Raw genomic sequence first — 12,366 nt, forward strand, 5'->3', positions numbered from 1 at the left:
ATGGTCATCCTCTTCCTCCTGAGTCTTTTCCTGCCACCTTTCCTCCTTGCCTGTCTCCACTCATTCCCTGTCTTGCTCTCTCACCTTTTCTTCAATACACCATCATGCCAAAGAGTCAATGGCACAGCCTGCAAACTCCACAAAGATGCTACTGCTCACTGAGAGAGATGTGGCATTTCCTTGGGAAGTAGGGTGGAAATACAATAAGGATGCTTACTGTTGCCATTAATATGGAACATTTCTGTTTGTCCTATAATAATCGCTTCTTATGAAATATTCCAACTATATAGAAATGTATAGAAAATAAAGTAATGAGCTTCTGGTCACCGACATTATAATGTTAACAAGTGTTAGCTGGGTATAGTGGTGTGCACCTTAGTCCCACCCTTAGTCTACTAGAGAGGCTGAAGTGGGAGGGTCGCTTGAATCCAGGAGGTGGAGTTTGCAGTGAGCTAGACTTGCACCACTGCACTCCAGCCTGGGTGACAGAGAGAGATTCTGTCTCAAAACAAAAAACAAAAAACAAATGCTAACATTTTGCCATATTGTCTCCAAACCTTTAAAAAAAATTTAAAGAAATTAGGGGTTACCAATATAGTCAAGGACCACTTTGTGCACATTCCCCTGACTACCTCTCCAGAGGCAAATGCCTATCCTAAATTGGTGAGTCCCCTCACCCTCTGATTGGGGCTGAGGGGTACACCTACATTCCCAGGCTTCCTTGCTATGTTATGACTTCCCCTGGGTTTGCTCAGTGAGAGGTACTGTTAGGACCTTGAAGGGCTGGAGAAGGGAAGAGCCAGGATTTCTCTCTCCCTCTCTCTCTGTCTCTTGACCTTGAGTGGCATCTCCAGTAGAAAGTACATTCCTCTGTAGGCCCAGCTTTTTCCAGGCAGCCTCCACCTTGATTCTATCTCCTACCAGACAAAGCTTCTGGGTTGAGGGAGCAGCACCCTTTCTTTGTCCTTCTTCCTTAGGAGCGAGGATCTCTTCCTGCTGCTGCTAAACTGAGTTGCCTCATCTCCTTTCCATAGCCCAGCTATTCCATCACATGTAACTGATCACGAATTATAACCAATGATTTGAATCAAACATCCAATATTTAAAAATCTTAGCAGTTTCTTCTCTCCTGGCTAGACCTTTGCCTGGTATACTTCCCATCCACATTTTTGTATTTTTAGTATATATGTTCACATCCATACACAATGTCATAGACGGGGTGCTTTTAAAATGTATATGGAGGCACACCCATGATGGCTGAATAGGAACAGCTCCAGCCTCCAGCTCCCAGCGTGAGTGACAGAGAATACGAGTGATTCTGCATTTTCAACTGAGGTACTGGGTTCATCTCACTGGGTTGTGTTGGACAGTTGGTAACGTAATCCAGCATACAAACAGAACCAAAGACAAAAAACACATGATTATCTCAATAGATGCAGAAAAGGCGTTTGACAAAATTCAACAACCCTTCATGCTAAAAACTCTCAATAAATTTGGTATTGATGGAACGTATCTCAAAATAATAAGAGCTATTTATGACAAACCCACAGCCAATATCATGCTGAATGGGCAAAAACTGGAAGCATTCCCTTTGAAAACTGGCACAAGGCAGGGATGCCCTCTCTCACCACTCCTATTCAAAATAGTGTTGGAAGTTCTGGCTAGGGCAATCAGGCAAGAGAAAGAAATCAAGGGTATTCACTTAGGAAAAGAAGAAGTCAAATTGTCCCTGTTTGCAGATGACATGATTGTATATTTAGAAAACCCCACTGTCTCAGCCCAAAATCTCCTTAAGCTGATAAGCAACTTCAGCAAAGTCTCAGGATACAAAATCAATGTGCAAAAATCACAAGCATTCTTATACACCAGTAACAGACAAACAGAGGGCCAAATCACAAATGAACTCCCATTCACAATAGCTTCAAAGAGAATAAAATATCTAGGAATCCAACTTACAAGGGATGTAAAGGACTTCTTCAAGGAGAACTACAAACCACTGCTCAGTGAAATAAAAGAGGACACAAACAAATGGAAGAACATACCATGCTCATGGATAGGAAGAATGAACATTGTGAAAATGGCCATACTGCCCAAGGTAATTTATAGATTCAATGCCACCCCCATTAAGCTACCAATGACTTTCTTCACAGAATTGGAAAAAACTGCTTTAAAGTTCATATGGAACCAAAAAAGATCCCACATTGGCAAGACAATCCTAAGCCAAAAGAACAAAGCTGGAAGCATCAGGCTACCTGACTTCAAACTAAACTACAAGGCTACAGTAACCAAAAGAGCATGGTACTGGTACCAAAACAGAGATATAGACCAACGGAGCAGAACAGAGCCCTCAGAAATAATACCACAAATCCACAGCCATCTGATCTTTGACAAATCTGACAAAAGCAAGAAATGGGGAAAGGATTCCCTATTTAATAAATGGTGCTGGGAAAGTTGGCTAGCCATAAGTAGAAAGCTGAAACTGGATCTTTTCCTTACTCCTTATACAAAAATTAATTCAAGATGGATTAGAGACTTAAACGTTAGACCTAAAACCATAAAAACTCTAGAAGAATACCTAGGTAATACCATTCAGGACATAGGCATGGCCAAGGACTTCATGTCTAAAACACCAAAAGCAATGGCAACAAAAGCCAAAATTGACAAATGGCATCTAATTAAACTAAAGAGCTTCTGCACAGCAAAAGAAACTACCATCAGAATGAACAGACAACCTACAGAATGGGAGAAAATTTTTGCAATCTACTGATCTGACAAAAGGCTAATATCCAGAACCTTTAAAGACCTCAATCAAATTTACAAGAAAAAAACAAACAACCCTATCCAAAAGTGGACAAAGGATATGAACAGACACTTCTCAAAAGAAGACATTCATACAGCCAACAGACACATGAAAAAAATGCTCATCATCACTGGTCATCAGAGAAATGCAAATCAAAACCACAATGAGATACCATCTCACACCAGTTAGAATGGCAATCATTAAAAAATCAGGAAACAACAGGTGCTGGAGAGGATGTGGAGAAACAGGAACACTTTTACACTGTTGGTAGGACTGTAAACTAGTTCAACCATTGTGGAAAACAGTGTGGCAATTCCTCAAGGGTCTAGAACTAGAAATACCATTTGACCCAGCCATCCCATTACTGGGTATATACCCAAAGGATTATAAGTCATGCTGCTATAAAGACACATGCACATGTATGTTTATTGCAGCACTGTTCACAATAGCAAAGACTTGGAACCAACCCAAATGTCCATCAGTGATAGACTGGATTAAGAAAATGTGGCACATATACATCATGGGATACTATGCAGCCATAAAAAAGGATGAGTTTGTGTCCTTTGTAGGGACAAGCATGCAGCTGGAAACCATCATTCTCAGCAAACTATCGCAAAGAACAGAAAACCAAATACCGCATGTTCTCACTCATAGGTGGGAATTGAAGAATGAGATCACTTGGACACAGGAAGGGGAACATCACACACCGGGTCCTATTGTGGGGGGAGGGGGAAGGGGTAGGGATAGCATTAGGAGATATACCTAATGTAAATGATGAGTTAATGGGTGCAGCACACCAACATGGCACATGTATACATATGTAACAAACCTGCACCTTGTGCACATGTACTCTAGAACTTAAAGTATAATTTTTAAAAAGTATATAAAATGTATACAATTGATACACAGGAAGCAATTTCAACCCAGAGCCCAGTGATATCTCCTTAGTGAGCATTTGGTGAAAATTTTCTTCTTCATGTGACTGTGATTATGACTTACTTGATAAAAAGTTTAGGTTATAGGAGAAAATGATTGGGTTTCTATTATGTGGCATTTTTTTGTTCCTTTGTTTCACTTGAATTTAACCAAACAGAGGTAAATTTGAAAAGCTAATGTGGAGAAATGCCGTGTTTCAAAACGCAACTTCTTAGTTATTCTGTTCTCTGTCTTTGTAGAGAACGAGTCTTGCTCTGTTGCCCAGGCTGGAGTGGAGTGCCGTGGCATGATTACAGCTCACTGCAACCTTCAATTCCTGGGCTCAAATAGTTCTCCTGCCTTAGCGCCATGAGTAGCTCAGAGTACAGGCACAGGCCACGACCTCCTGCTAATGACTTTTTGTAGAGACATCATCTTGTGATGTTGCTATGTTCCCCAGGCTGGTCTTGAACTCCTGGCCTCAAGTGATCCTCCCGCCTTTGCCTTCCAAAGTGATGGGATCACAGGCATGCACCACCTCACCAGCAAGTTATCTGATTATATTTTCAGTATTTATATCTCGAGTAATGAGAACCTTGCAGGTCTCATGGTCCTCAATGTCACAACTGTAATAAATACAAGGCATCCATCCTAAAATTTGTTCACTATTTTGTACCAGTTGGTCAGAAATAAAGCCACCATCCTCTACAACTAAACCAAAACCACCATTATGGGGAGAGAATCTAAGGTATACACTACTGATGTGTGTTAAATAACTCTTATGATAATGTAGGGAACTTGCCTTATGAAGAGAAAGGAAGGGGCGTAACCACAGTGAGGCAGATGGTAAGGTCGGTGTGGAAAAGGAAGGGAGCTTGTCGTGGGAAGTAGGGAGGCAAGGAGTGAGGCTCTTATGTTTCAAGTATTCTCTCCACTCATTGTCTACGAGAGGGCTAGAAAGATGGGTAGCAACTACCATGGAGATTGTGGAATCACTGTGACTGTCCTGCCGGCCCCAGGTAGTCCAGAGGGCTAGACTTCCCCTGTTGTATTGAAGTGAGATCTGGCAAATGCTGGCCAGATGATGCCAAACTATAACTGGGACCTAAAGGGATTTGGATCTCCCAGTCAGACCCCGTAAAGCCTGACTGTCCAGGGCTGCTCCAGTCATTTCAAAAACCTTGCAACAATGCTGCATTTTATATGATTAAAAATTTGGACCCAGCTGGGACTGGTGGTTCACACCTGTAATCCCAGCACTTTGGGAGGCTGAGGCAGGAGGATCGCTTGAGGCCCGGAATTCGAGACTAGCCTGGGCAACATAATGAGACTGTTGCTATATGAAATATTATTTTAAAAATGTGGAGCCTACTTATTGCATTATTGTGATTTTAACTGTACATTATAGGTAAGAATGTACAGATGAAAGAGGTTTCTGTAGAAAATATTTTTCAGTAAAATTTGAAAGAACCCTGAAGAGTGAAGATTGTTGGAGGTAGGTTTTTTTTTTTTTTTTGCTTTAATGAGCGTGCAAGACTATAAGCAATGTAAACTCTGAACAGACAATTATGCAAAAATATGCCAGCGGCAGTGGCTCACGCCTGTAATCCCAACACTTTGGGAGGTTGAGGAGGGTGGATCATTTGAGGTCATCATGGTGGACCCTGGCCATGATGGCAAAACCTGGTCTCTAAAAAAACTACAGAACTGATCTAGGAATGGTGGCACACCCCTGTATTCCCATTCAGGAGGCTGAGGCACAAGAAACGCTTGAACCCAGGAGGCGAAGGTTGCAGTTAGCCGAAAATTGTGCCACTGCACTCCTGCCTGGGTGACAGAGTGAAACTCCATCTCAAAACAAAAACAAACAAACAAACAAAAAATAGGAAATAAACAGACGGACAAACCATTTGGCAATTTTCTTATAATCAATAGAGCTTATTCATGTCAGTAAGAGAAATCTAAGATGCCCAAAACAAAGTTTTGGCAAAACATCCACTGGGAAAACCAAATGAAAAAGACATTTTATTTCAAATTATTCTCATTTAACAAGTCTTTCGATTTTCGAAAATACGTATTCTGAATGTACAATGCAATGGAATTTGATTACATTTAATTTTAAATTCTAATTCATTTGTTTTTCCTCATTTGTTGTCAGTGTTTTCCCAGAAACTTCATGAAAGTTTTGCACCCTTAAAATCTTAAAGTGTTGCCTTCCAGCACTTTTATTGGTTCAAAAATGTCAGGCTCCAAATAAGTTAGGGAGAGTTGGTGGGACCAAGAGGACCTTGACCATTACTGAAAAATTACACAGGAGAGGTAATTGTGCCTCAGGGTTTTGCCCTTGCTATTCTTCCTGCCCGGGATGCTCTGCCCTCAGGTATTAGAATAATTCTCTGACTTGTATTTTTAATTTCCTTGTTGATTTATCATCTTCTCAGAGACACCCTTCTTAATCATTCTATTTAAAATTAATCCATCTCCTCTGATATTTCCTCTTGCCCTTCTGTGTTTTCTTCTTCTCCATAGCATTTGTTTATCCATATGTTATATATTTTATATATTTGCTGTTTGCTTGCTTACCCTGCTTCTACCCACTAGAATGTAAGCTCTACGAGAGAAAGGATTTCTGCGTTTTGTTAATTATTATATTCCCCTGCCTCAATGATATCTGGTGAATAAATGGATAGATGGAATGTATGGAACATGGATGGATGAATGGATGGATGGAGGGAGGGAGGCATGGATGGATGGATGGAAAAAGGGAAGGAAGGATGGAAGGATGGATGGAAGGTTGAATAGAAGAAAGGATGGGTAGAAGGATACATGGATTGGGGTTGGATGAATGGTGGATGGATGGATGGTTGTGTGGGATATGATGAGGTTTCTCTTCAAATAATGTGATCAATCTTTTATTCTCTAATTCATAGTAACCCCTCCACCGTTTTTCCTTTTTTTCCTTTTTTCCTTTTTGCCTTTGTTAGATGCCCAGGCACGCCACAGTACCAGGCGTTATCAGTAGCAGCTCACATTCCATTCCTTATTTGGAAGGAGGACTAACTTTTGAGATCATTAGAGACACTCCTTCCCGTTTATTCTCTGCTTTTTTTTTACATGCCCACCTTATCTTAAAAAATCAGATGTTTAGCCAACCGGGATTAGTTTAGATTGTACGACCCGACCCTGGCCAACGGAGAAAGGATACAGGGCCAGTACTTGCGTCAGAAATAAAGGCTCTCCTGCCCTTTTGTTCATGTGTGCTCTCATGGCGACTGGCCAAGGAGGCACCCCTCGGCGCAGAAGTAAAATTGCTTTGCTAGGAATCCTTTGTTCAAGTGTTCAATTTCCTTAAGATTTTGAGCATTATTCCTAACAGTTCTAGGGCCCAACTTTGGGGCTCGAACATTCTCCTTTGGGAAAGGGGCCTTCGGTCGCCTCACCCAGAGGGGTGCATGCTACTGTCTAGTTACCATGCCCCTAGCATGAGGGAGACTAAGGCCCACCTGTTGTAAGGAAAAAATCCGGATTCTCAGCAAAGCGGGAAGGAGAGCCTTGCAAGACCGCGGCAATAAAAGGAGCAGGTAACCCTTTTTTTTTTTTTTTTTTTTTAATCTTAGTAATTTAAATTTATTTATTTATTTATTTTCTTTTTTAAATTTTTTTTTTTCCTTTTTTATTATACTTTAATTTCTAGGGTACATGTGCAGAATGTGCAGGTTTGTTACATATGTATACATGTGCCATCTTGGTATGCTGCACCCATTAACTGGTCATTTACATTAGGTATATCTCCTAATGCTATCCCTCCCCCTCCTCCCACCCCACAACAGGGCCCAGTGTGTGATGTTCCCCTTCCTGTGTCCACTGTTCTCATTGTCCTGTTCCCACCTATGAGTAGGAACATGTAGTGTTTGGTTTTTCGTTCTTGTGATAGTTTGCTGGGAATGATGGTTTCCACCTTCATCCATGTCCCTACAAGGACATGAACTCATCCTTTTTTATGGCTGCATAGTATTCCATGGTGTATATGTGTCACATTTTCTTAATCCAGTCTGTCATTGATGGACATTTGTATTGATGCCAAGTCTTTGCTATTGTGAATAGTGTTGTAATAAACATATGTGTGCGTGTGTCTTTATAGCACCATGACTTAAAATTCTTTGGGCATATACCCAGTAATGGGATGACTGGGTCAAATGGTATTTCTAGTTCTAGATCCTTGAAGCAGCTAATTCTTGTGCACGGAATAAGGTAGGAGACAAAAGATGATTTAATACTAATTACTAATAATTCAGTTCATCCAGCAGGCTTTTTAACGGGGAATCCAAACTTAAAATGAGAGCACACATGTTTAAATCTAATTAATTACCATACCAAATTCAACCAGACTTAGGAAAAACTCCCTTCAAGACAGGACGGCACTTATTCATAGATGGATCCTCCCAGGTGATTAAAAGAAAAAGACATAATAGGTATTCAGTGATTAATGGCAAGATGCTTAAAAAGTAAAATCAGGAAGGTGGCCTGATAATTGATCTTCCCAAGGGTGTGAAGTGTTCGCACTCAGCCAAGCTTTAGGACATTACAAAACCAAGAAAAATCTATCTAAGTATGCCCTTGGGGTGGCACACACATTTGGAAAAATTTGGATGGAGAGGGGTCTTATCAATCGTAGAGGCCAAGATTTGGTTCAAATAGAACTGATGCTCATGTCCTCAACAATCTCCAATTGCCAGAAGAGACAGCTATTGTACATGTCCCAGGGCACCAAAAGGACTTTTCTTTCACAACTTGAGGAAATAATCTTGCAGATCAAATAGCAAAACAAGTTGCCATTTTTTCCATTTAACTCCATGCCTTCCTCCTCCTACTGCAACCCCTGTTTTCTCTTCCATTGAAAAAAGGAAGTTGATAAAAATAGGAGCTAAAGAAAATGCGGAAAGGAAATGGATTTACCAGATTAAAGGGAAATGTTGTCAAAACCTCTCATGAGGGAAATCTGTCTCAATTATGTCAAGGGACCCACTGGGGACCCCAAGCAATGTGCGATGCAGTTTTCCGGGTTTATGGGTGTATAGGAATTGACACCCAGAACAAGCAAGTTATAGATAGTTGCTTAATATGTAAAAAATCTAATAAGCAGGTTCTAAGTAAATGGCCCTTCAGAGGAAGAAATCCAGGGTTGAGACCATTTCAAAGTGTTCAGATCGATTACACTGAAATGCCTCCAATTGGTCGTTATACTTATTAGTAATAATAGACCACTGTACCCACTGGGTCGAGGTAATCCCCTTAATAATCACTTGTTTATTCTCTGTTTTTTTTTTTTTTTCCAACAGAAGGTCATCTTGTCATCAATGTAACTCAGGCTAGTCATTTTTTAATCCTTCTGTTTGATGCCTGTTCAGTCATCTGTGTGGAGAGGACCAGGTTTAAAGGAAGCTATCCCATGTTGATAAGTGTCTATGTCTATACCAAAAAGAATCAAGCAAGTGTAAGTATGGAGATTTAAAAGTCCCTGTAGTGGATGAGCAGATGTTTGGTGGACTACTAAGTACAAAGGGTGGATAGCCAAGACCCCTGCTTCAAATAAGTTATGAGGACTGAAACAAAAAACTCCAATTAGTCCGTGGTCCCACCCCACCAAATCGTAAGCCATTACGCTGTAACCCCTTGCTGCTGATTATAAATAATCCGCAGACCACGGCCAACAGTGCTCTATATTCAAATAGTATGGGTTAGGGGCAGACATTTAACGACAGATCCATTTCTTAGAGAAACGGATGTGAGAAGGAAATATGACACTACTCCTCATTCATTTTTCTTCTACAAAATAATTTTCTCTCAACTTTTTATGTATTTATTTTTAACAAAGTAAAGCATCTTACGGACATATATTCATCAGATTTAAAAAATGAGAGTTTTTTAAAGGTGCAAAACCAGGAATAGATTGGTAAATTCATGAAGCTAGAAAGGAGCTAATCAAAGTTCTCATTAAACCTTCTGGGGTTGATTAAGAATAGCTAAAATTTGGCCAGGCATGGTGGCTTACGCCTGTAATCCCAGCTCTTTCGGAGAGCAAGGAAGGCATATCTCAAGGTCAGCAGATTGAGACCATCCTGGCCAACATGGTGATACCCCGTCTCTAATAAAAATACAATAATTAGCTGAGTGTGGTGGTGTGCACCTGTAGTCCTAGCTACTCGGGAGACTGAGGCAGGAGAATCCCTTGAACCCGGGAGGCAGATGTTGTAGTGAGCCGAGATTGTGCAACTGCACTCCAGCCTGGGTGACAGAGCGAGACTCTGCCTTTAAAAAAAAACAAAATTAGCGAAAATTCCCTGTAACCAATTCCCTCAAGCGGTGGAATCTACTTCCTTACTCCCTGGCCCTTTTCTGGCCTTGAGACTCACTTTGATCAATAGAAGGTGACAGATGACTCTGCACACATTCTGAGAGTAGGCCTCCTATGATGCTGCTACCTATGAACAAGTCCAAGTTAGCCTCATGGAAAATGAAAAACATGTGAAGAGGGGTTCCTGCCTTCCCTGACATCCCATTCCACCCCACTGAAGCCCACAGAGGTGAGGAAACCCAGCTGACACCACGTGGTTTTGAGACCAGCTTATCAGCTGCTTCCTGTCCAAACTGCCAGCCCACAAAATCACCAGCAAATAAATGGTTGCTGTTATAACCAGTTGGTTTGTTACATGAAAACAGCTAATTGATATACCTTCTTAATCTCAATTATCTAAGAAAGATCTCCCTCCTCACCGATTCATAGTTAAGTGGTTCTCGAAGGAATATTATCATGAATAATACACATTGCTTTTTTCTGTGCATCACGTAAAAATGGTCAGAATCAAAATGGAGTCACTAATGTTAAAAAAAACAACAACAAATACAGCTCAGAAGGCCAGGAGGGTTGTAATGGTTGTACAACTGAAAACCAAAATTACCACAAAAGACGGCAAAAACCACAACCTTGAACAAAGGCCATTGCAACTGAACACAAAACATACTCTGCAAGGACCTGTGAACAACTAACTGCCTGTCCAACCTCAGACTAACACTTTCATGACCGATCTTTGTAGCCAAGGTTAATTATTTCAGAGCAATTAGATAATCCTTAATTTTTCCCTGAAAAATTTTTGTCTTCCTTTAGTTCCCCAAATATACACATACTTTCCTCTGGCATGCGTATTCCCATTGCAGTGCTCTACTCCCAGAGAAATATTTTCCTTTTAGGGACCATCTCTCTGTTATCTAGCTTGACGGTCACTAAGCATTTACTATTTCAACAATACTAGCCCTGCATGTCATCCAGTATACTCTGGGAAAATAAGGAGCCCCATGTACAGATCCTGGAGACTTTGTGGCCACCAGATGATGAGGCACGCGTGTATTTATTTATCAGTTTTTGAGACGGAGTCTCTCTCTGTCGCCCAGCCTGGAGTGCATGGCACGATCTTGGCTCACTGCAATCTCTCCCTCCCAGATTCAAGTGATTCTCAGGTCCCCCAAGCAGCTGGGACTACAGCTATGTGCCACCATGCCCGGCTAATTTTTGGATTTTTAGCAGAGACAGGATTTCACCATGTTGGTCAGGCTGGTCTCCAACTCCTGAGCTCAAGTGATCCACCTTCCTCGGCCTCCCAAAGTGCTGGGATTACAGGCGTGAGCCACCATGCCCGGCCCATGCATGTATTATGAATGTCGAAGTAGATAATTTAACAAACATCAATGAAATTTAAGATATTTCACTCATAGGTACAAAATATCATGCCAATTGCCCTCTAAGAGCTGTCATAAGCCACAGCCCAGAGATTCAAGTCCATTTCAATTTTCAAGCAAACCCACCTCACAAACAAGAACGCGAAAAAAACAGAAAAACCCACTACCCTCAAGCCGAGGCTGATGCTGTGACATGGCCCTGGCCTGTCATGGTGTGTCACAGCATGGCAAAGGCCTGTATCATGTTCCCTAGATTGCTGACTACCAACTAGTTACAGCTGACTCTAATCAGCCCAGGATTTGACCATCTCCTCATTGAACCTGGAATTGCCACTTCTAAAATGGAAACACTGCTTCTTACCTCTCCTCCCTAGACTCCATTTCACAGAGGAAACCATCACAGGGAAAGAAAATCCTTGTTTTTTTTTTCCTTCTTTGCTTTGCTTAATCTCTTTCTTTCTTTCTCCCCTTCTTTCTTTTACAGACAGGGTCTCACTCTGTTGCCCAGGCTGGAGTGCAGTGGTATGATCTCTGTTCACTGCAATCTCCACTTCCCAGATTCAAGCGATTCTCCTGTCTCAGCGTCCCAAGTAGCTGGGATTACAGACATGGACACTGTGTCTGGATTGGTCCCTTCCGGTAGGTTCCTGATCTCACTAACTTCAAGAATGGAGCACACATCTTCACAGTGAGTGTTACAGCTCTTAAAGATGGCACAGACCGAAAGAGTCAGCAGCAGCAAGATTTATTTTGAAGAGTAAAAGAACAAAGTTTCCACAGCATGTAAGGGTACCCAAGTGGGGTGCCTCTGCAGGCTGGGATGGTCAGCTTTAATTCCCTTATTTTTCCCTGACCACTTCCTGCTGATTGGTCCATTTTACAGAGTGCTGATTGGTCCATTTTAAGGAATGCTGATT

The sequence above is a fragment of the Chlorocebus sabaeus genome, chromosome 21, assembly GCF_047675955.1.
Source record: "Chlorocebus sabaeus isolate Y175 chromosome 21, mChlSab1.0.hap1, whole genome shotgun sequence".
NCBI lineage: Eukaryota > Metazoa > Chordata > Mammalia > Primates > Cercopithecidae > Chlorocebus > Chlorocebus sabaeus.